We start from the raw sequence: 25,957 nt of genomic DNA on the forward strand, positions 1-25,957 counted from the left end.
CAATTAAGGTAGTATCTGATGTTCTGGAGAAACAGAACCAAACAAGTAAACAATTATGTTATAACATAGGGCTTTTGTAGAGTGCACGTACACTATAAGTGGACTTTTTAGAACTATATGTCATGATAGAGGATGAGGTCTAGAAGTGCCAGGTCCTCAAGGCTTTGTGCAGCTTGTGATAATGAAGCAGACTCTGAAACTCCCATGGGCTCTGGTTCCAGAGGGAAGGAGCCAGATGGTGAAGGATCTGCTACGCGGCCTCCATCTACCTAAGAGTCAAGAAATCTGATATGAGGGTCCATCCCGGGATGTTAACATTTCAATGCGGCCTTCAAGAAGAATGGGCCAGGGATGTATTAGCCGGGGTATCCTAGGCAAAGTGGCTTGGATTTGATCCATGTTGCCATGTGTATCCAAAGCATGGTTGAGATAGACTCTTACTTGTGCTTGTTGGTGATTATTGAAGCCTGGCAGCTTGGGCTGGGCTGTTCCCATGGAGAGCAGCATCAAGACTGATTTGCATATGGCTGGGTTGGCGTGGCGTGGTGAGCGAAAAAAAGATGGATTCAACCCAGATGTGTGACTGGGGTCAATGTTTAACAATGTTCAGCATTCTGTCCATCATCTTTTTGTGTTGCATTATTGAAGCATACACATTTTGGACTATCGGTAGACACTTTGGCCCATATTTATACTTGTTTAGCGCTGCATGTGCGTCATTTTGTGACGTAAAAGCGGCGCAAACTCGCAAAATACAAATATATTTTGTAAATTTGCGCTGTTTTTACGTCAAAAAGCGGCGCAAATGCGGCGCTAAACAAGTATAAATATGGGCCTTTAATAGGTATCTGAATTTTCAAGGTACCATTCTTTGCTACCTAATCGATCACTGCTTGGTACCTGTGCAGGAAAGGCATCCTATGAAATACTCTTCAATGCTTTAGGATGGAAAAAGATTAGATTTAAACAGCAGTCAACAACATATATTGAGGGTTTTTGGACCCCAGTATTTTAATGAACACTATGCGGTCGGTTAACAGTAAACATCTATTATTCAGCGCCAAGATACGCCATGGGGGTCAGCCTTTAATTTCTTTACAAACACACTTAATTGTTATATTAGTAAGGGCTGTGCGAGAGCTCACATGGTGCTGCACAACAGGTTTGTATAATGGTAGGTAAATCGATGCAATGTTATGAGATGTTTTGTGGCACAAGTGCCTGAAAACAACCTTAGTAAATAACAACCTTAATGTTATGTTCCTCCATCTGAGCACAAATTCAAAGGGCAAAAAGCTTTGAGGGCTTCTGGTAAGCCATATCTAAACTTGCTTTGCATGTATATATTTTTTTTATATTTGCTCTCAGTATGTACGCCTTATTTCATTAACACTTATTATTTTTTGGAACTCTGTCTGTCTGTCACGGTCTGGTACAAAAATATCATAGTCGGAATATTGTCTAACATAAATGTTATGGGGCATATTTACAAGCCCTTTGCGCCACCTTAGTGCTGCCATAGCGTCATTTTTTTTAACGCTAAGGTGATTTTTCTGCTGCGTTATGTTTACAAAGTGCCACCGTGGGACCCCTTGTGCCACATTATGCCTGCGTCAGGCGTAATGTATGCAAGGGGGGTGTTCAGGCGCAGGGAGGGCCAACAAATGGCACAGTGAATTTTACAATATTTCACTGCGCCATTTTTAGAATCATTTTTAACGCATGCTCAGAGCAGGCGTTAAAATGACGCACCCATTATATTCAATAGGCCTTCATGGTGTTTTGCTGCACTAGCGTAAAAATTGTTGATGCTAGTGTAGTAAAGCGCCACAATAGCATAAAAAATGTTGACACTATTGTGCTAACGACCACCATGGTGCGCAGTATTGAAAATCCAGCGCAACCATGGTGTCGTTAGGTACCGGTAAGGGCGGGGCGCAATAAAACTGGAGCATCATCTATGATGCACCACTTTCTTGTAAATATGCCCCTCTGTTTTTAAATACCTTGACAAAGCATCAACCAGCAGGAGTTAACATTAGAAAACTTAACACTCAATGAGATACTTTAGTGAAAGATACCCAGGCCACGATGTTAACGTCAGAATATGTTTCTATAACTACGATATTCTGGAACATAGCCAGTGCCAAAAAGTGCTGACCTAAACTCGTTCTAGGATTTGTTTTGGTTCCGTTGGCAGATCTTTGCAAGCAGTGCCAGCGATCGCCATCTTTGAGGGCACCGTGCTGCTCGGTTTCAAGGCCTGTTTATCTTCTGAAACCCATTGCTTTCTGGTTGATGGCATCCTTTGGCGCGTGCGTTCACGGCCTCGGTGGCCTGCTGCAGGCTCCTGCTCTGACACGGACGCCATGTTCTCAGAGTTCGCCATTCACCAGCCCGGAAGTACATTGTTGGCAGATAATACAGCTTGGTACCGGAGGGAGGGCAAGCAGCCTGCTGGTTTAACTGCCAAAAGCACGGGCCACAATTTGAGAAAGTTTTCATTAGCTGCATGCGAGTTTCTAGCGCGTCCCTTTGAAGAGTTCAATGAATCAATCCTCATAAACTTCAATAAAGAAGCCGTGGCTGCCTGAGCCAAAGAAATGCTGATGTGATATATACATGTATTGGCAATGCCAGCAGCAGCCTTTCTGCTCTTTTTTAGGGTCGAGCCAGCGTTGCATGTGCTCGCGCATGCGTATTGCAGCGAGACGCTTTAGTTACTAGAAAAGGGCTCGGAGTCCTGTCGACGTCACGTCAGTGTGTTTCATTGGTTCGTGGGCTTTCCTAGTAAAATCTGCTTGCTTTCATTAGTGGAAGGCATGCATACGTCATGCCTTTTCCGGTGGCTAGCCCTCCCCGAGCGCATCGACCAAGTACAGAAAACATGCGAGGCTCGCTGTTTTCTGTCGGATCGTGGACTACTTTTCTATTTTCCTAGCGCGATTTCGCTTGGCAAAAGTCGAGCACTTTACACAGTTAATTTCACTTTTTCAGGTTACGTACATAAAAGCACTTTTGCCGATAGATGAAAAGTCGAGTTAGGAGTTTACAACGCGATCAGCTCTAACATGAGCAAACGCGAGACCCGTTGCATTGCAAATGCTTGTTTGAATATGGGAACTGTTCAGTCTGTCGCTTAGCTTGAGAAAAGTGCATTGTTTACCTTGCAGACTCTGTATTATGTTAAATCCTCTATCAAACATCATCTGTATTTCAAAACTGAAAGTTATACTTTAAAAAAGTTCAAACATCTCCAGGGGTCTGTAGCTGAATATTTTTATTCTCTTTGGTAATGGGTTTTAATTTACACCTGTCCTCTTCTTTCAGTATTACAAGGGTGTCTCTTCACCAATGTGGCCTTTTGAAAATAACCTCTTTACACCTTACAGCTTTCTCCAAATGAAATACAAAGTGCTCAGCAGCCGAACATGTTTTTCACTCCAAAGGCAGGGCCATTAGCTTTGTCAGAGCATGGGAAGGATGCAGAAGGTGCCAAAGTGGTGGAGATCAGCTGCAGGAGTGCTCCCAATTCAGATGGAGTTTTAGAGGCTGATTGAAAGGAAGGGTCCCCGAGCAGCAGTAAAGAGACAATCTGCTGACATGGCCTGCTTTGCACCACTTCCTGTTCTAGTTCCAGTTGATCATTTGTTTTTACTGACTGCTGACTGCTCATTTTAAATGCTTCTATTTTTGATACATTAGGGAACTGAAGGGCAAGAACACAACATGATGAGCCCCAGATCACACATCTAAGGCGACTGACAGCGTAGAATATGAACTCAAATCTTTTTTAGCAAAGTAAATGACTTGCCCATGAGATTTCCCCTGTCTCCTGGAAGCTTCAACTTACTACTCTGACTAGGTTTTATGTTTTCAATTTGGTTTGATTCATTTGAAGTTAGTTTGAGATTTTATTTCCACTTTGTTCATTCTTTCTGTTTTGTTCTTTGTAACCATTACTGAGTGAGTGGAAGTAGACATTTCTGCCCATAAAAGTCTATCCACCAAGTAATAGGGGTAGTAAAAGTGACATCACATGCCCTTTGACCCCTTATGATATCCAGGGCCGGACATGGAACCCAAAAGCAGCCCTGGCAAATTTTGTCAGACTATCGCCCAGAGGGTGCATAGCGAGCAAGTCTGACTACTACAACTGTACTTGGGGTTCCCCCTCCAAAGAACATTTAGTAAAAAGTGGCAAAAACGGTGCACTCTATAGCACATTTTTCATTATGTATTCAGTTGTATTAGTTTTTAAAGCATAGTAAATGATGACCTTAGAGTGCACCAGGATATGTCAATCTTGATTAGGGCGTTTCACTGATTCCCTCACCATCACCCTCTAACAGGGCCTCTCATCTCTCCATAGCCCCTCTCCCACATGTATTTCATTTGTTTTATTGCACCTCTCTTACCATCATAGGGTTTTGCAGCAATTTGCATCACACACATAGACAGTGAATCATGCATGTGTAAATCAGTGTTTAGAAAATGTTACATAAGTCAAAGGGGACTAGAAGGTGTAGGATTCACGTCATCCATACTGGTAGGCAGCAGGTACATTAATCACCAGAGTTATCTTGGCACTTTTATAGTTGAATAAATACTTTTGAATATACAGGGACCTCTGCAGTGCTTTTAAAACCGCTGCACTGCTACAAAACCGCCCCCCTAGTAACCAAAGCAGCCCCCACCCTTCCAGCCTCCCGGGGAAACACCCGATGCACAGTCCGGCCGTCCGGCCTTGATGATATCATCTTGTTGCCTCACACTGAGGCGCAGAACAGTTGACATTTGCTAAGGATGGGCGATGCAAAGTGGAAGAGGTGGAGTTACAGGAGGAAAATTCGATTTCAGAACCATTTACATTGTGGCCCTACTGCACCCTTCATGGCCCAGGAGACCAGGTGTAGGCAGAGGACTGCCAGGGGACATCACAGGGCAAGTAATGGCTTCCACTTAGTACCCATGATTGACAACCATGTCTGTATCTGTATCCATGGAAACCAATAATCATAGAAAACGTTTCAAAATTAGGATGGTATAACTGTTCTTTATTCATGTTTTTAGTGCATAAAACAGTAAATCACCAGACAGCTAACACAGGTTTGTGACTCGTGTGCATCTGATTTATCATCCGTACTTCGAATTTTTTCTTTTCAATTTATATTTTTGGGGATAAATTGTGTTGTTATTACATATTGAGACGTTGTATGCTACTACAATTCACCTAGGCCTCAACTGAGTTTATGGGTTTCTCCTCTTAGTTTTCTTTATCTGATTTATTCACAGCATGAAAGGTCAAGAATTTGTGTTGCTATTTGATGGAGAGTTCCTGCAGTTGGTTCTTTTCTTATGGATACCCTGTAGCTTGGACAGGCAAAGTGAATGCTGCTCATGGCTTAAAGTTGAGCAGGGCTCCACACTCAGGTTTGGATGATGGGTTCACAAACTGTCACTGGAAGGTCTTTGTGGGCTTTGATTTACTCCTAGAGGGAGGAGGCACTTGATCAGTCCCTGGACATCGGGCCACGTGTATCGTTGTACAAGTTGCAAAAGTAGAACTCAGTCTGTGACTGGTATTTTTGCAACCAGAATTGAACGAATACACTTTTTTTATGGGGCTGAGTGCAAAGTGGATCCCTTCCCTTTTGCGGATGAGTTATCACTCCAAGTTGGGGAATTCAATTGTTTGTGACCATAATTACAGGTGCAAACTAGCAATATAAAGGGGACAGAGGTGGTCTTTAGAAGCAATATCTAAAACATGCCCATTTCAAATACTGAATCACTATCCAAGCACAATCACAATTTAGGAGTTGGTAAAATGGCAGCTCTAAATTAGTTTGATACATAGCAAACAAATCTTTCTTTGTGGTTGCAAACTTGGATTAAGAGATGTTTGTGACTGTGAAAAAGTACATCAACTGGCCCATCATTTCTTTTCTGGATGGGTACTGATGGATTGTTCCAGTTTTCAGTTGGTTATATGAACTTCTATAACATTTCTTCAAATGATGTGTTACCACGCAGCAGTGCTTTAATGATATGCACCTTAAGCTAAGTTTCAAAATATTCATAGCTGGTTTGAGTGAACTTGTACCTTCTGGCAAATGATTACAGATTTAGAAAGTAAATCCAGAAGTCTTTGTAACTTGTGTGAGGTTCAGGGTTAAGAGTACACCAACCTTGTCTTCAGGACTCTTGTAGGTTCAGGCTGTGCTGCCTCCAGGATCACAGAGCCAACAGGCCGGTGTGTAGGTCACCAGACACATGGGGCCAGATTTACAAGAAAGTGGCGCATCAGTTGTGATGCAGCACTTTTCTTGCGCCCCCTATCAGCACCTATAGACACCATTTGTGTGCCTTATTTACAACATAGCGCACCATGCCGCACATTAGGACAATAGCATCATAGTTTATGATGCTGTTGTGGTACTTTGCAGGATCAGTGCCATAAATTGTGGTGCTAATCCTGCAAAGTAAAGGGAGGCTCATTCAAAGTAATGGGCACGTCATTTTAACGCCTGCTCTCAGCAGGCGTTAACAATGACGCAAAAAGTGGCGCAGTGGAATCTTATAAATTTCACTCCACCATTTTTACGGGCCTCCCTGCGCCAGAATGCCCCCTTTGCATACATTATGCTTGTAAATATGGCGAAGGAGAATGGCCTCCTTAATTCCACATTAGCATAAAAAAATGATGCTAGTGTGGCTCTAAGAGGCGCTAGGGTCTGGTAAATCTGGCCTATAGGCTCCAAACAGCAGGCAGACACCACAAAATCCCAGAGACTCCACTCGGCCTGAAAGTTGAACAACCAATGGAAAAGCCACTAGTACACCTATTTTTTGAATGGTTCTTTTGTGTGCCTTATTTATTGTATAGATGAAGGAAGTGATTGATAGGGCTTGCACAATTTCAAAACTCACTCTGTCAGGTCTTTTGCATTGCAGCAGCTATAGGTGCTTGCCTGGTACGATCTATCCCTAGTTTCACTCCTCTTAGTTAAATCAGTTAATGACTGACAGGGCAGCTAACCAATCCAGATGCTGCAGCCAATAAGTGTGTTTATAAGAAGGAAAAAGAAAAGTATTCAGGATTCTTCATTCAGAAAAACGTAAATGTTTCAACATTGTGTGCCTGCAGGCCTCACTGTAACTTCTTGGCATGGATATTTGGAACACGGAATCATCAAATATGCGGTGAGGAATTACATATTTATAAGTCCCCAGGAGGTAATAGAAATTAACATTTAAAAGTCAGAACTCGAAAGTGAAGTGTTATTTTGCATTACACCTCAAAGTAAAGTTAATTGAAACATTGTTTTTCTAAAATTTCCTCAAGAGCAAACCTAGCTTGAAAGCAGGGAATAATTTCTGATTAAAACTTTGAGGTGCTCATTGTCTTGCAAAGAGAAAAAGACAATGACAGGAGTAGGTTGTAGATGCAGGAATGTCAGGGATCGTGATGGGAATGGAAATAGAATTCTTTACTCTTTACATCGATAAGGGATTTCGGGAAGAAGGAGGGCATCATACATCTGAGAGTAGTATAGGCAGCAAGAGGGAAGCCTGAACTAGGGCTGAAGACTTTAGAAGGTAAGGCAGAAATTAGGATGTACCTTCGGGTGAAAGGCTAGGACTAACCATATTCATTACACAAACCTAGTGATACAATGGAGAAGAAATGCAAGAAACACCTTCAGGGACCTAGCTAAGCAATGGAAAGTACAAAGCAGGAGAACTATAGAGTCTTCTAAGAGATAATATGATAAACTTTGAATCTGATCTGTAAACAAAAGCGATCACGATAAGACATTTGCAAATTATTTCGACATAACTTAATAGTCTTATGGATGAGGAAAGCTAAGGTAATTGTCCCACAAACAGAAGGGAGGATGAAGGAACTCAAGGAAATGGACCAGAAGTCTGGAACATTGCTCCAGGGGATGCAGGACTCTATTTTGATAAAGACAGAACAGAAAGACCAAACTTTAATAACTATGCTAGCAAGTTTGACTTAGGAAATTAGGAAAGGCAAGCAATAAACTAAGGAAGGGCTGGTTTATGGCGAAAGAATACGGAATTCTAGAATTCAGAACAGGAATCTGCATACAAGTAAGTAACACAGCAGTGAACATAGAAGTAAAAGTATTACAAGAATTTAGAAACAGAACGGTTTAAGCAGCCCTGTAGTACCCAGGAAAAGAACCACCTACAGAGATGTTTCAAGGCATGGGCAAAGCGTGCTCTGGCCCAGGGCCCCAGTTAAGAACTCTGAAAAGCACACGGGAGCAAGAAATTGGCATTAGAGGACACCAACAAGTAGGCCCAGACAGTTGTGAATACAAAGGCTAGTGGATGCACAGGGATTACTTAGCAGGCAGGTCAGGGAAGGATCACAAGTTCAAGCAGAGAGCCAGTCCCTGTTGACGTCATAAGGCATAAGAGGGCAACATGGAAGCCAGGAATTACAGCCGAGACAGCGTAAGCTCATAAAAGTCAATAAGCATCTTTTAGTGCTCTGGAGGAATCGGGAAACAATAGGACAAGCTGGTCTCCACCCCATGACAGGATATCTTCAATGTTTGACGTAGGAAAGGACCTGAATGCATTACTATGTGAGAATGAAATGATGGACTGGTATGAAAAGAGGAGCAAACATTGAAATGTGTCAGAAAATGTTCCATAGCAGGAATAGCTGACGTCAAGACCCGCAGGGCCCTCACGAGCCTCACCTGGTGGCGGGAAGGTAGGATCCTGACCCACCACCAGGAGAAGACACAACTGAGAGACTATTTACAATAAACACCATTCTTTGAGTCCTTGGGACTTTCTCTGAACTCTTAGACTGAGAGCAGGCACTAATTTATTATGGTTGAAAAGGAGAGTCTGCCATTGGCAGGGATATCACTGCATTATTTTGAGCAAAATTGGATAAAGAGCTGGCTAAGGAGTTCTGCATTTGGTCTTCGTGGGAAAAGCATACAGAAAATGTAAACATCAGTGATAATAAAGAGCTGCTCTTGCTTATCCACGACATCATGTGGACTTATACCATGTGTGATAAGCTCAGTAAGCTTTGTTCATTTTTAGGGTCAAGCGCGTGCAAGCGCTCTGGCCCCTGTTGTAATCTCTCTGTGGGCTTTTAACCACACCCATCAGTTTGGTTGGTTCGAATGCTTGTCTTTAAAAATTTGCTGGATTTCATTAGTGAAAGCCATTCATACATCATGCCTTTTCCGGTGTTTAGTCCTCCTCTACAGCACAGGTAAACTACTAAAAACATACAAGGCTTCGTGATTTCCGAATGGCTTCTGCACTATTTCTTTTTATTTCCTATGCAGTGTGATCTCACAGGGCAGTAGTCGAGCATTTTGCATGACATCAGCCCTGTTACATGGATAATTCTACTTTTGCTGGTTACAAGGATAATTCTACTTTTGCAGGTTACATGGATAATTGCACTTTTGCTGATATGTTTCACTGCGAGCGAACTTCTGTTTCCTTTTCTGTGTCTCCTTCACGCTCATAGCGACCGTCGGCTCACATATGTGAAACTTTTACTTTTCATTATAAGTTTATGTGGCAAGAAAAGTCCATTTAGGAGTTTACAACGCTAATAGCTCTAACTCGAACAAACACGAGACCCATTGCATTGCAAACGATTGTTTTGTTTTTGTGCTTGCTTTCTGGTACCTGCAGATCTGCGTTTAAAATACATGCAAAAGCAAACGTAGGATCATCAGATAGCAGAATGCATCTTTTCACACATTACTTAGAGGTTGGAGAAGTGACATCAGATGGGCTTTGATCCCTGATGACATCACATGATGTAACATTCAATTACCCTCTCATCTTGATAATTAGCCATTGTGAGCTATTTTAAACAAGCTTTATTGAAATACAGTGACTGAGGCTGATGCGTGTTAATAAGCAGTGATGGAGAACATACAAACACATGCAGATGGCGGCATCATTTTTAAACAGACAACAGCAGTCTAGCAAAGTCACAGGGGTTGCAAGGTACACGGGTAGCAATTCCTCTCCTCGGCTACCCCAGGGTGTAAAGGGAAAGCAAGACGGTGGCAGAGGCCATTTGATGAAGGGGGCCTGTTTGTGCTTCATAATTAATTATTTTATTACCAGCCCATCCTTATGGAGAAGATTCGAAAAGGCATCTGAAAATATGTAAAGAAGTACTCTTGTAGTACTCTTTCATGCACTTTGCATACCTTTGTGAATTGCCTGAAAACCTCTAAATTGGAATACTCGAGGAATATTTACATACAGTTAGTACAGACAGAAAGGAATGCGCCTTCTTCGCACCTTTACTAATAAGATGTTGGATGTTTCGGGGCTGATTCACAAATGCAAGTAAGAGTACTTCAAATACCACTGTGGTAATACTTCCCAAGTTCCTAAATGATTTTGTGAATTTACCCCTTGTGTTTTTGTGCAAAACTTCTCAAAAATACTTCCAATAACGTTTCTATTTTGAACATTTTTCAAGTTATTTGTGGCAGGGTGTGCTAAAGTAAACACATCTCTATAAATATTTAGAAATAGTCATAATGTTTTTGGCACAGAATATTGTTTAATCTTGATATATACTGCCACTTTTGGAAAGTTCAAACTTTCTTATGTAATGTAGCGAAACGAAATATTGCAAAATAATTTTTTTTTTAGTCCTGTGCGGGGATCGCCGCTCCGCTTATGGAGCTAACGGGGGTTTTTGGAACTCCGTGTTCTGCTTGGAGCACAGAGTTATCCAAATAACTCCATTAGCCCCGCCACTCGGAGCACGCTGCTGCCCAATCTGGGCTGGACACGCAAGCGCAGATAGTCTGTGCATGCGCTGTGCAGCCCATAACTGGGCGGCAGAGTGCACCGGAGCAGAGGAGGGAGGCAGCCGCTGGAGAGGAGGACTCATTGTCACCGTCAGACAATGAGGAATGGAGGACCCCCAGGAAGACCGGATTGGCTGGAATGGCCCAACCCTGCGTAGCGCTTCCTAGATTGGCGTATTAAGGAGGACTCCTTGGGGCACAGAACTCCGACTTGGCGGAATTCCACGGAGGTTTTTTTTCAACTCCGTGGAATTCCATGAAGCCTGACTCTGTTCACTTCATCCAGGCCTAATTTTTTTCTGCTTAAAAATAGTCGTTGCTCTGGTCATTCAGTTGTATCACGTTCACTGAAAATATATTACCATGTAGAGTTCTCCAAAGAGGTTTCATAGAGTGGAGCACCTATTCAGACAAATGCGAACTTTATGTCTAGAATAACATGTTTAAAGAAATATACACTTTATGTCTGGAATAACATTTCTATTGATGTCACATTGTTTGTACGCATAGAATTACTTTAGTCATAGGATTACCGAGGAAGTCTAGGTTACTTCCCCCTTGCATTGACCATTATTCTATTTGCATTTACTACCCTGGTCATAAGGGTTAGAGGGTTTTTGCCTCATTGTTTGTTACCCATTTTATTAATAGCAATATGGACCATAAAAAAATAAAAGGTGGAGATGTCTCATGAATGAATCAAAAAGCTTTGATCACAAGGTTACCAACAGATCACAGCAGCTGCTGCATAATCCACTAAGCTGCTTTATCATCATCTCTTTATGAGGCTTCTGAGATGGAAGATGGACCGCAACTCCACCCCCCCAAAGCTTTGTTTACTAGGTCATTGATGTTCATTACTCAGGGCAATTACGATCCGGAAAGAATTGACCAGCTCCCCATCTTGATTGTTGCCCCCCCCATCCCTTCCACCCCCCTCCAACCTTTGGTAACTTAGACTTCCTGCCAGCGCAGGATAGAGTGCTATTCATAAGAAATAATGCCTGAAATTAGGGGATCTCTTTAGCAAGAACTCTACTAAATATTTTACACAAGTTAGATGGGATTTCATCTTAGAGGAAGCGTAGAGGTGACACTGTGGACTACACCACACAATTAGACCTGAGGCAACGAGGGAAGGCGCATTTTGACAAAATGATTTAACAAATGCCTGACATCAAGGGTATGTTGGATGCTGCCCCTTGGTGGACATTCCTCTTTCAAAAAGTTTGCAGAACTCGTGGAAAATGGATTTGGGTGTCTCATTCTCGAACAAGGACAGGGCTGAAGTTGTGCGTTCTTAATATATGTGGCTGAAGGTTAGTCAAAACATTTTAATTGGTGGCACCAGATGCATGTAAGAACTGTGGGTGATAAATTTCACTTTGCCTTCGGAGTTGGTGTAATTTTGGTCACACGTGGAGTTCTAGCCAAAGGGCTTGACAACAGTAAGTTGTCGAGCGCAAGTGAGAACTGACGCTCCCTAGGGTGATTTTCCGAAGCTGGGAGGGCACCTGGTGAGATTTTCTCACTGTGAATGGTTTCTGGAGACTGTGACCAGTCACGGTCAGAAGCCCGCAAATCGAGTAGAAAATCTACTCCAGCTGAAGCAAAATCAACTTGAGTGGCAACCCCCTCCGGCACTGCCGTTTGTGCAGATTTTTCAGTGTGGAGCTCCGGGTGCTACAGATCAGTGTGATCTACGCAATGCGATGTGCCAATTTTCGCCAGTTCACAGAGCTCCACTGAATCTTACTGAGTTTTTTTGTAACTGCAGAATTCTTCTGAGTGAAACTCTTCAAGTTCCACCCACCCTTATCTTTTATTAAGAAACAACCCAACACTTCTGGGAGGGGGTGTAGGGGAAAGGACTTGCGGTGCATATAATATGGCACTGTCTCAGGGTCAAGCCTTTAGGGAAGAAATTCTAAACAATATATGCCACATAACAGGAGTGAGATTCCCAGCTCCAGCAATGAGAATTCTTATGGGAAGGGCACTGGAAATTAATAGGTGGAAGTCATAGAGCTCACGTCTGGTGGTTCCACAAACCCTTCTGGCAAGATGGAGACAAAGAGATACCTTTTTGGTATTGACATTTTTCCATAGGATATGGCAGATACTGGGGACGGACACAAATGTACCATGGTACGGCAAAAATGGGGCGGCAATTGTGGTTGATAGTGTTGGACCACAACAGACACTAGGGGCTGTAATTTAGAAAGGGTGCACTGCCCTGATCTAAGCCACAGTGGACCTTCAAAAGGTGCACCTGGTGCAGGCCTGGGCAGTTTGCCCTATTACACTGGCCTTAACGCCGCCGCGAACTAGCAATTACCCCGATGCAACACATTAGTATAAGGCAGAGCTGCTGTTTGAAGCAGCCGTTTCTTCTTTCACACTGCAAGGCCTTCACTTAAAAAGGGGGAAGTGGTCCCCCAGAATGCGGGTGCTGGAAATTAGTGCACCGGCCATTAGAGGAGTGCTTAACGGCTCCATGAGACCCTTCTCCCCTCTTGTAGGGGTTGGCCTCAGAGGGTGAGCTAACTGTAGGTCTCCTGACAGCCTCTCAGCCTCTACCCCACATCCATAATATGGGACGGGCGCAAAGGCAACGTTTTTCAGTTGTTAGCATGGGGCCTATGAAGGCCCCTTCAGAATCGCGCCGCCGCTATATGTTTCTGGGGTGATCCCAAGCATTTGCAGCCCCTTCTGTAATACCGTTCTTATCATATGTGAGAGGTCCAAAGATTCCCATCCTGATCGATTGCCCAATTTAAATACATTTTATGTGTGGGGACTCAAAAATTTAAGGGGTATGGACCATAACCCCTTCGTAAAAGAATCCAAACCGTATAAAGGAATGAGAACCCACGTAGAAAATTTTGGTGTGCACAGTATTTATTTATAAGTTCATGAATCCATTCTAATATGGTAGATAGAAGTTGAGCCAAAGAGGAACAGTCATTGATGCATAAATATATCCAGAGAATTGAGTGAATGTAAGACAGTTGCGGCAGCCGACACGTGTTTCGCCCCCTACGGTGATGCCACCTGGGGCTTTTTCAAGGCAATATAATATTCATGGTTGTACAGCCCATCATTATGGTCATTAGTCCAAATACCTTGAAAAATGGGCTTCGAGGAAAACGGCAGCGAGTTGACGAAAGCGCGTCTTAATCCGACGTCGGATTAAGACGCGCTTTTGGCAACTCGCTGCCGTTTTCCTCGAAGCCCATTTTTCAAGGTATTTGGACTAATGACCATAATGATGTGCTGTACAACCATGAACATGGACGGGTTCCATGGCTACCCCTTCCCATTTGCAAATAGGCAAATGTTTTGCGACCGCATTTCAGTTGCAAAACATTCATACATACCACTACAATACTGTATTAGGAAGGGACGTCCTAAGCACTCCCCTTCCTAATACCGAATCGCAAAGCCAAATTGCAATTTGGTAAGAGGTTACCCAAGTGCAATTTGGCCTTGGTACATACAAAATGCTTTTTAGCTGTGGCAAATGGCTCGATTCTGTGAATCAGATCATTTGCGGCCTCTCACATGTTTTGTACATGTGGCCCCTAGAAAGGCTTAAATTGCTGATACTAAGGTTATGCCACGGATAGGTGCCCAACTGATTCTGGTTCTGCTATATGCAAATGACGCTGTTCTGATGGTGAAAATTGCCAATGGCCTCCAGAAATTCCTAGATACCTTCATGTTTTTTATGGATCAATTGGACCTGAAAACTTATCTAAGTAAAACGTTTATTATGACCTGTGGTCCTGGAGCTATAAACAACTCATTCTCATACAGTTTATAGAGCGGAGATTATCAAAGCACCTTTGCAAAGCTGGGGATCTAAATTGATTGGGTTGGTAAGTGGGTGCATTAGAGAAATATTAGGAATCAGCAGTTTGATAAGGTCACTGAAGCATTTTCTTCAGATTTGCATCAAAACTAGGGATGAAACCCATAAGGGAAATGTGTAATGTGTACAGGAACAAGTGTGTTTCTGTGGCCAGTTCTGGTGCGGGTTTCTTGGGATATAGTGATGTTGGCAATTAGCAACAGACAGAAAATGCCTTTGTAAGAAGGCTGCTGGCTGTGCTGCACTGCGGTCCGACTTACATTTCTCATATGGAATTGGCCAACTGGACTTTGTCCTCTCCTGCTGTGACATTCAAAAAGGACCAAACCAGAGGCCACTTTTAATAGGGTGGTACTTCATGACTGCTTGCTTATCTGTTGATCACACCTTCGCATCCAGGGCTAGGCTGTATCAAAAAGCTGTGCGGGAGCAAGGGTAAAACTGATCTCTTTGAGCATCCTGAGTCTATCAGGACCTTTGTAAAGGAAACATTAAGCGCCTGATCTTGGCGGAAGGAATACTCTGTCACAAACATGAAGGATATCCTGTCTTCTGTCCCATTATATCCTACGTAGATCGAGCTATTCCCTCCACCAAGATCTAAATCAGACCCTAACTTTTTATTTGCTAAATTCTGTGATGAAGGGAGGGCTCTGAGGGCGTCCAATGGACCCATGGTAACCTCACGTTCCTTTCTGTCAACCAGAAACAGGATGTCATCTTATCTTGAAGTGGTGACGAATTCACAACATAGGTTTTATGCTTTTTTGTAAATATGATAAGGGCTCGAGGATACACTGTATGACACTACTTCCTAATAAGGTAAATTTTAGGCAATACAGATTCGCTCTGTTTTTTACAGCTGTTAAATTCTGTCAAGATCTGTTGAGCCGTAGTCAGTTTTAACCAACAGCAAATTAAAATAGCGAAAATGTTCCAGTTATGTTTTATTGATTATTTTGTATTTTTATACCGAAGGCTGTACTGTGTGCAAATGTATTCAATTATTAAATGTTTTTATATTATAATGTGGGCGATTTTATTGTCAAAATATGAAGAATATTAATTGTTTGATTAATTAATTAATTGATAGGTCTGTGGCTTTTATCTTGAAAGCACATGTTTTTTCTGCAGTAGCTGCAATGCGTCCTTATCTGTCACTGAAATCAACTACAGTTCACTTATTGCTACCCAGGGCCACCTTTAGCGCTGGAGGTGCCCGGTGCGACAGTCTTTTTTTGGTGCCCCCCGGGCCGCACCCCTGCCATGACCTTGTCCCCGAAATTCCTCACTACCACCTGGCAAAAGTGCCCCTTATCTCTCCCTAGCTCCTCTCTCACATACATTTCATTTGTTTTGAAGCGCTGGCTTTACTAATAAACATCTGTTCTTTGCAGCAGGCACATTAACCCTCTGTGTTCCTTTATGGTGAGTCAAAACTGCTGCTAGACAAAACTTGAGCTCTCTCTCTAGCAGCAGCATTATTCACAAGAGATATCTTGGCATTTTTATTGTTGCCTGAAAGCTGAACACACAAGGAACTCTGCAGCAGGTGCTTTTAAAAGGTAAGTATTGGCTCAACACAGAAACCCACCCACCTCCTCCCCCGATGTCACAGCCAGCCCCCCAGGCCAGCGCCCAGTGCAGATGGACCGGTCACACCACACTAAAGCCGGCTTTGCTGGTACTGCACTAACCACAACGCCTATGAAGAGAGGCTTGGATTCCCAAATATGCACTGGACCAGAGCTATGACACCACATCAAGGAGCCACACATCTCCTAGGGAATGATTTGGATATTATTGGTTGTGGGTCATATGGAGGCTGAAGAGGAGTCTGAAGCTGGACTTGCAGAGGATGTACTAGAAAAAGGCAAGTCGTGTAGGATACCTGCAATGGTAAAACACGGGTAGGCGACAACCCATGTAGGGCTAGTGCCCTACCGCCTGCACCCACCACGCTTCTTGGAAGTAGAAGTGCTTTTCCCTGCTGGAGGCAAGCTGTATTCAGTTTGTTTATATTGCCTTTCTCTATGTACCAGTATTTACTTATTTATTTGCAGTTCTATAAGGTGGGGATCAGACACCCCAATTACAGCAGAGGGTTTTGCATGGGAAACACTAATGGCAGAGAGGTCGCTTCTTGTCCAGTAGTAGTACAGAGAATAGAGCAGTGCAGTGAGACTCATCCAGCTTGCATTCTACAGGGCACAGATATTATCAGAATTAAAGGATGCTTCATCTCCACCTAGGTCATTGGGGTTGGGATGTCCCAGTTACAGCTGAAGAAGCTTCTGAAAGAGAAGGGCGTTTAGTTCGTTCCTGCGGTCCTCAAAGGAGGGATTGGTCCTGATGGGAGGGAGATCGAGTTTCAGATTCTGGGATCTGTCCCTGAGGATTCCCTGGTCCAACAATCTTGTCCAGCCACCCTGAGAAGAGGCGCTGTCTAGTAGGTGCAGGATTCCACCTTGATTAATGGAATTTCAGCTGTCCGAAGGCGCAAGTAGATCTCTTTCTTGCACAAGAATGAAGAATAATTCCCTCCTCCTAATACTAACACCGGAATTATTTGCCTAATATGAAATGCAGTTTAAGCACAGTATATCACAAGGATACAAATTTATACATGTCTCATAGCAACTTATCTTTGAGATCTTATAGTTGAAGATGTTGCATGATTGGAACTCTTGGAGCAGATGCGACTTGCCTCAGCATCTCTCATTATTTTTCTGCATATAGTTTTACAAAAACTTCATGCCTAGAAGAAATGAAATTAATGTAGCCTGATGTTAGAAACCTCAGGATGTCCTTTATATTATTCTGCCACTCTGCCACATGCCAACCCTCTGGCAGTGTGTCACTCTGAACCCAGCCTCACACTACACCTTGCCCTCCTCTGACAAATATCCTGCGTCCTGTGCCACTTCACATCACACCTAAACGTACACACTCAAGAGTAGTCCTTTGCACCCTCCCGACTGAAGCCAGGAAGCCAACATGCGCAGCATCACCACCAACACGACCAGATGCCGCACAGGCCCATCTGCGCAGGTGCTACCAGGATGTGAAACTATTAGCTTGGCTTGAGAGATGCAAACAAATGCAAAGTCAGAGAGCCTACAGCGTGCATGTGAGCACATCCAATACTACCCATACATGTAAAACGTCATAGCAGCCGCTGATGTGCGCTACATACACTCCAGGAATACACGACCTCCTGTACCATCCCCAAGGCCGTTTGAAGAAAAGGAGCCAAGTACCTGTTAAAGGTGGCTAACTCTAGAAACCTGTGATCAGCCACCTTAACCTTACAGCACGGGCGTAGCTTTGGGGGGGGTTGTTTGAGGGAAAGAAATCCCCCCCCCCTTAATAAATGTATTGTGTGGTAAATAGTTGGGTGTAGGTACTTTCAGTCGAATATGGTGTAGTGTCTGCCGAATTTCAGCTGGAATTTCTACACACACAGAGACAAAAAAGGCACACACACTCCCCTCTTTGCTTGGAAACACTTCAAAAATGTTGGTTATGACACAAAAGAGTGTGCTTTCTCTCACTTAGTGCCCCTACCAATCTGCATTCACCCCCCACTTTCCTCTGCCCCTTTAGCCCACCTCATGTGCCTGCTTGTTGTATAATGTATTTACCATGATATGCCAGCATGAGTGTTGAGAAAACTGAAGCTCAGACACCCACCACTCTTACTGACCAAGCTGCGCCCCTGTACACCAGGAGATCACAGGGTGTCCAGGGTTCCAGAGGCTGCAATGCGATCAAACCCGATATGAGAGCAAAACCAAGTCACCTCTGCTCAGAAAACTCATGAAAACTGAACTCCTCAGGACAGCTCACTGCTAGTGACATGGGACCAATAGGGCAAGGAACATGGGGTTTTGGGTGGAGGCTACAAATCACACCCTGTTAGCCACGACCTAGCCTACAATTTGCTCTGGCTGCAGCAGGAGAACCCAGTTTCTTCTTCAGCATCCTGTAGCAACAAGATGTGGTATCTGCCACCCCAAAACAAATAAACAACAAACATGATGTAACAGATGCTAACTGTTAGACTGATTCCCAAAACACTTTAATGAGCAAATGTTCTTTAATGTAACTATGAACAGAATATACAAATATATTTTCCTCATACCTATTAATATTATATTAATGCAAACAGCGCTGGTGGTGCCCTGTGCGACAGCCTTTTTTGACACCTCCCACCCCATGACCACCTCCTCGGATTCACTCACTACCACCCGGCAAACGTGCCCCTCATCTCTCCACAGCCCCCTTCCACATACATGCATTTGTTTTAAAGTGCTTGTAAAGGCTGGCTTTACTAATCCACTCAGCTATCCACATAAAATATCATCCTGTTCTTTGCAGCAGGCATACTAACCCTCTACAATACTTGATGGCGGGTCAAAGCTGCGCTAGACAAACCTCCAATCTCTCTCTTTAGCAAGAACATTGTCACAAGAGATATCTTGACATGTTAAGTGCTTCCTGAAGGCTGGACACACAAGGAACTTTTCAGCAGGTGCTTTTAAATCGCAAGTTTTGTAAGTTGTTGTTAAACACAGCCCCCCCTGAGGTCAGCACCCGGTGCGACCGCACCACTCGCACCGCCCTAAAGCCGGCCCTGTATGCAATAGAGTCAAATCAATAGAAAAAAATCCCAAGACCAAGTCCGTATGTTCTTCCATATTTGCCATCGTCCTTCTTGTCATGGAAGTGGATCTGTGCTACTGTGCATTATATGAGAACAATGCACGGGTAGCAGCTGTCTGCCTTTGTAACCACCTGGCAAAGGGATTACCATGGTTGCTTATACAATTTACATAATTATTAATTTCGTATTCTAGCAGATAGTTTCCCTACATTTTTGTAGATGGGATAAGCAAAGGTATCCTCCTTCCCACTTGGAGACTTTTGTGAACCTTGATCCAACAGAGAAAAGTGTCCTTTGAGGTGGAAAGATGGCATCAGAACTGTAGTGGCCTTGAGTACCCTGTTCATGGGTCCCCACCGGTGCTGTATGGATGAATTGGCCTCATTAACAGAGGAACATCCCATAGTAGAGAGAGAGAGAGACCAACCAGGAGAAAATTATTAATATACACCTGACCCAAGGGGACAACACTTGATACTGACCACTCTGGTGAAACCAGCTAGCACAACTCAGCATAAGCTGACAATTACAATCATTATCACTGCCTGGACACGGGGCAACACCATACCAACAGTGAAATGACACACATCCTTAGCTAGAGCTTCCTCATAATACTTGGTTCCTTCCTTTAAAGTGCACGTACTTTCCCACTGTCTGCGCACACTGGTGATCACCAGTGTGATGGCCCTTGTACAAGAGATGAGTAACCTGGCAGGGTCAATTGATCTAGGGTGGGAACTACAGGGTTTGCTGAAGGAAACAGGTGTCAAAGGGCTGAGCACCAGCACTTATTTTTGACGTCCGGGGCTTATCCTTCTGCCTCAAGCATGTACTCTGAGCAAAAGACACATATAGGAAAGACGGAGGAAGGGAAAAACGAAAAAGCATCACAAAGGGAGAAAGCGGCAAGACTGAGCTGAAGGGGCAGGGAGTGGCTGTAAATGGATTGAAGAGGCCCGAGATGGCTTCAGTATTACACGGCCTCAGTATTCCGTGTTCCCACATTTAAATATAGGAGCTGCGTGTTTAAGAGGGGGGCTTTGTGCACCGGCACATTTTTATTTATAAATTAAGCACTGCTCAAGTCTATACCATGACCTCACTGCACGTCTGAATACCTACCAAAAACCAAAACAAAGTAGAGGAAAGGAGGAAAGTGATGTAACAAAAGGAGGAAATCACCATTAATACCCCCTTTCTTCATAGGTGTAAAGGGAAAGGGACTTTTTCTAAGGTGAAAAAGGGGAAAAAGAAAAAATTTGCAGTGCATGTTTTCCTTACTCCTACCTCTGCAGGTGTATGGTTGAAAGATAGAGGCATGCATGAAGATTTATAAAGCACATTACCCTGGGACTGTTGGCAGTGTCAGTATTCTGGAGTTGTTGAGATTGATTCTAACACTGACAGTTGATACTGTTTAACAATGTTTAACAGCTCACAATGTCCCAAAAAGATAATTACAGTGTTTTACAGAGCGAGGATGCACTTTCTATGAACAGGAGGTCTTTCTAAAGTCTTTCCCATTAAATTAAATATTTGGTCCAGAACAATGAATTTCAATTGAATAATTAGAAGTTTCATCCCCAAGCAGATGGCCAGAAAGATCAAATCACCTCACAGTAAATGCTTGAGGAAGCCCAGGATGAAATACTTAGGAGCAGATTAGCCTTGATCTTAGAATGAAAGAGGAACAGTTAGAATCTGATAACTTGGGCTAAACCTCTGCGTTTTCTGTCAGGCTTCACATTGTGGCACCTCCAAGCCACTGTTGCTGTCCTTATCTACATATCCTAAGAGTTACTACTCACTGATCCTACATGGAAGGCTTGAATCTTCCTGTAAGTAATCACTAAGGTTCTTTTTGTAAGTGACTTTGGATGTCGGAACTCATCTCCTATATACAGGATAAAGTACCCCCCTTCCGTAAGTTATGAGGATAGTGCAAGTCACAGAAGAATTCCATGACTTTATAGAACAGTGAAGCCACAGGCCAAGTTCTTTTGTGAGGTTTTGGAACTCTGAGGTAATTTGCAATATCCTTATAATATCCACAGGGGTATTTTACCTCATATAATAAATACATGGCTAAACTATCACCCTTCCACCAAACCACCTAAATCCTTAGTGCATAGCTCTCTCATATGAAGCAGAGAGTATGTTTGCAAACATGAACAACAAAAATAGACTGTCTAGTGCAAAATCAAAAAAGCTGTTCAGTTAGATATTTGTTGAAAAAAGATGCTAGAAGCAGCATTTTAATACAAGTTAGTTAAACAAGAAGGGGCAGTAGAAACTTGCAGAAATATACTAGCTCTTTTATAGTTACCCAGCGAGTACCAAAATGAACATGTTTCCCTGAGTATCTCCTTTATTCTAGTTAATGTACAGCTAAACAAACAGAGCAGAAGAAAGAAAAGCAGTGTTTTATTTTTTTGTTCTATAAACAGTTCTGTGACCGGATTAATAGTCTGGAATGTTTATTTATAGATCCTGGTTGCAGAATGAGGCTGCACCACAAAAAGATGGTGGAAGGAATGCTGAACATTGTCAAACATTCACCCCTAGCCACAAATCTGGGTTCAATCCATTGTTATTTTGCTCACCACGCCATTCCAGTGTGGAACCCGCCATATGCAAATCAGCCTTGACCCTGCTCCCCATGGGAAGAGTCCAGCCTGAACTGCCAGGCCAGGTCCTCCCTGGACTGGAAAACAAGCATCCTGGGTCCGGTTTTGGGGTATCACCCCTCATCAGCAAATCTAGCTTGAAACAGGTTGAATAGTAAGCGCCGGACCCACGTCCGGGCATTTACGCCATTCCATTTAGGGTGAAAATGCTACTCAAAAAGATCATGGATGGAATGCTGAAGATTGTCAAACATTCACCCCTAGCCACAGATCTGCGTTTAAACCATTGTTATTTTGCTCGCCATGCCATTCCAGTGTGGACCCCTCCATATGCAAATCAGCTTTGACCCTGTTCCCATTTGTCCTTGTAAGCTATTAAAAAATAACAGATAAAAGAAAAGCAACGCACTGTTCTCGTTGCTTTAGACAGCTGCTTTGAGTATGCACAGTGACCTGATCTGCCTTTTGCCTGGCTGCTAACTCAGGCAGGAGGCATTGTGATGTCAGAACTCGACTGTCATGACTTCTAATAGTCGAGCTCCAGTGTCATTTTTTTTAATAATCGGTGACTGGGTGCGTTACAATTCACCAATCAGAAAGAAAAGATATTGGCATTTATAGAGATTACAGAATTCCATGTATATAATGTAGTACGGTGAAATATAATGCACTGGTCAGTGTGGTATTGCATATAGTCCAGTATAGCATAGCGTCATATAGTATATATAATAAATATCAGTAGTCCTGTATTGTATGATATACTCGGTTACATCCCCTGCATCCGTTTCTGCTTCAGTTGGAAAAGGTTTACAGGAAGTAAGATTTTAGGAGATGAACTCATTTCTCATGCAAACATCACCAGCCTTCATGGTCAGTAATAACTGGGTCTCATTTTGTACAAAAACAAACGTAAACAAATTACATATTGTAATGCTGCTCACAGCTGCAAGATGAGACTTGTACAGATTTTATAAGATGCATTGTGTATTTGTCAGGGACTGAAAGATTTGCATAATGTGTTCTGCTGAAAAGAGATCAGTACGCGCTGTCCAGTTCAAAGTAACCCCAGGAAAACAGTTTTAACCTTTAATAGCAATTTAGATCCAATTGTGCATGTTCTATTTAAGTGGCCCAGTTGTGCGCACAGCGTGTTTCTACTTCTCTATGGCTTGTTATGCTAGACAGCAGAGAATCAAAAACCTAAATTGTCTCAAAGAGCACTGTGCAAAACAAGAAGGGAATTCAGCTGCACGCGGATATGGCATGAGGACAAATAGCCACGTTAATAAGCATTGGCAAAGCCAATAGGTCTGGCTTCTTTCTAAGTGAACGTACTTCTTCATTGATTGACACATTTGCCTCTATGCTTGTGATGGATGGAGAGACTGAATGAATGTGGAACACTTTCAAAGGTTGGATAGATTTATGAATAGATTGATGAATGAAAGAATGACTAAGGGCCAGATGTAGCAAAGGGTTTTTCCCATTCTGTGTCAATGGGAAAATGTGTTTGTACATATAGCCCTAAGTGTATTGATAATTAAAAACACATGTGAATGAGTGCTTCGATGACTGAGTTCATGGAAAAATATGTAAATAAATTAATTGAAGGGCCCAGTGATGAGTTTACAAGAGATTCTTATTTGTATTAAACTCAGAGCGCTAAAGTGAAACTACAAGAACAGAATGCAATGTCTTGTTGGATAAAACTTTGTAGACTGAAGCGAAATTTCTGTTAACAGGCATAATCTTGCACAGTTTTTGGAATTCCACGTATCGCTTGTGATGCAAAATTCTACAAATTACCCTATTACACCACGTGGTGTAAACATGATACGCTTCCATCAAAATTAAGTGCAGCAGTACGAAAATAACCATGATGAGAGTGACTAATGTTTATGCCGCTTGTGGTTTTTAAAAAATGTTTTTGCGTGAAATGGTGTGCTAAACAGCACTAATTGCTGGTTTTGCATTTCCTACCATTTTTCATTATCGCAGAATTTCACATAAAAGAAAATTATAATAATTTCACACTGATGGTTAAAAGCCAGAAATGGTATCATGACATTGGACCAATTATTAGCTACATGCAAGCTAACTACAGGTTACCCTTCCAGAACAAGATCTACACAGGACATTGTGCAAAGCAGTCTAAAGTGGGCCCACAAACGAAGGCAGAGAAACCACATTATGGGCCTGGTTACAACTTTGGAGGAGGTGTTAATCCGTCCCAAATGTGACGGATATACCACCAGCCGTATTACGAGTTCCATAGGATATAATGGACTCGTAATACGGCTGGTGGTATATCCGTCACATTTGGGACGGATTAACACCTTCCTCCAAAGTTGTAATCAGGCCCTATATCTTATATAGATGTGGCCCTGATTCGGGCTCTCTCTTTGGCTTAATGTGCCAAATTTTGTTGATGCATTGCGTTCCATGACACATTGCTGTGTAGTGCATGTTGTAAGGGCTAGAGGGACCACTTACTCTTTCAATACAGATAAGATAAAGAATGGAATGTGACAAAAAGTCTTATCATTGACTTTACTTTCTGATGTGAAATAGTCCCTCGTGCATTTCAATGGAAACACTAACTACAAGGCGGAATGATACACCCAAAGATTCAAGAGCATGAAGATAATACAGAAGTACCTGGCCCAAGACGTGATTGACCGTGTCTCAAGGGATTTCTCCAAGAGGCTGGGTTGATGGTCAATAATTTAAGGGGGTGACCCAAAGCCCACTCTAAGTGTGTTGTAAGCAATAGTTGTTACTGACAGCTGTACTGTTGAGCCAGACCTACAAATGAACGCTATGGCAGTGCTTCCTCGTGATGGGGGAGACACGCGTGAGTGCGAGTGATGTTTCTTCATTGCGCTGACAGGGGTTTCAATTCTGGTAGTCTTGTTTGCTAATCCAATGTTATAAGCCTTATATTGCTGTTACTCATATTAAATGACCTCAACTGACACAATTCAGATTTTTTTTTATTTTATTAACGAGCAAGAAGGTCTGGGTGAATGGATTATTTTATGCAACTGCGTGCCTAATTTGAAAAAATATAAAAGTACGGGCAAAGGGGCAGATTTATGAAAAGTGGCGCTGCAACCAGTGCAGCGCCACTTTTCTTGTGCCCCTTAGCGCCCCCTTAATGCCACCATGTGTGTGCCGTATTTAAAATATGGTGCACCCTGGCGGTAGTCAGGTCGTAATTTTTTATGCTAGTCCGATGCTTTGCAGCATTAGCGTAAAAAATGATGAGGCTAATCCTGCAAAGCACCCAGAGGCCCATTGTAACCAATGGGAGCCTCTGTTCAACGCATGCACTTAGCAGGCGTTAAAAAATGCCGATAAAATAGGCGCAAAGGAATCTCACAGATTCCTTTGCACCATTTTTACTCCCCCCCCACAGTGCTGGAATGCCCCCCTTCAATACATTATGCCTGGCACAGGCATAATGTTGCGCAAGGGGTTACAAAGTGGTGCAATGCAAGCATTGCATCACTTTGTAAATATGGCACAACGGTTTTGCCCTTCCAATGCCACATTAGTGTCAAAAACATGACGCTAATGTGGTGTTGGAATGACGCAAGGCCACCATAAATCTGGGCCCAAATGTCCTTCAGAGGAGCCCAGCACCTTTGCCAGCTTCACAGCTGCTTACTCTTGCTTCCACTTCGTGCCTCCTTCTTTCACCATTCTGTACTTCCTTTCTCTTCATCAGACTCTTGCAAAGTTCTTTGTCATTTAAAGTTAGGACCTGTTTCCATAGAAAAAGTGCTTTTTGACTTGTCTATATCTTTGGTACGATTTGATGATTCTTCATGACATTTTTCGAAAAAAGTAGCTTGGTGATTCTTGTTGCGCTTGGAAAGTTTTGGGGTGATCCATCAAGCAGGGGCTGACAGAAAAGGTGGTAAAAAAAAAACCT

At 42.9% G+C, this 25,957-nt stretch overlaps 1 protein-coding gene across 2 annotated transcripts in view; it reads left to right on the plus strand.

The window, feature by feature from the left end:
- LOC138249738 (beta-arrestin-1) overlaps positions 1–25,957 on the plus strand; it is a 702,383-nt gene that overhangs the window by 147,910 nt on the left and 528,516 nt on the right. The gene's annotated exons all lie outside the window — the stretch shown is intronic.

This window comes from Pleurodeles waltl, chromosome 8, assembly GCF_031143425.1.
Source record: "Pleurodeles waltl isolate 20211129_DDA chromosome 8, aPleWal1.hap1.20221129, whole genome shotgun sequence".
Classification (NCBI taxonomy): Eukaryota; Metazoa; Chordata; class Amphibia; order Caudata; family Salamandridae; genus Pleurodeles; species Pleurodeles waltl.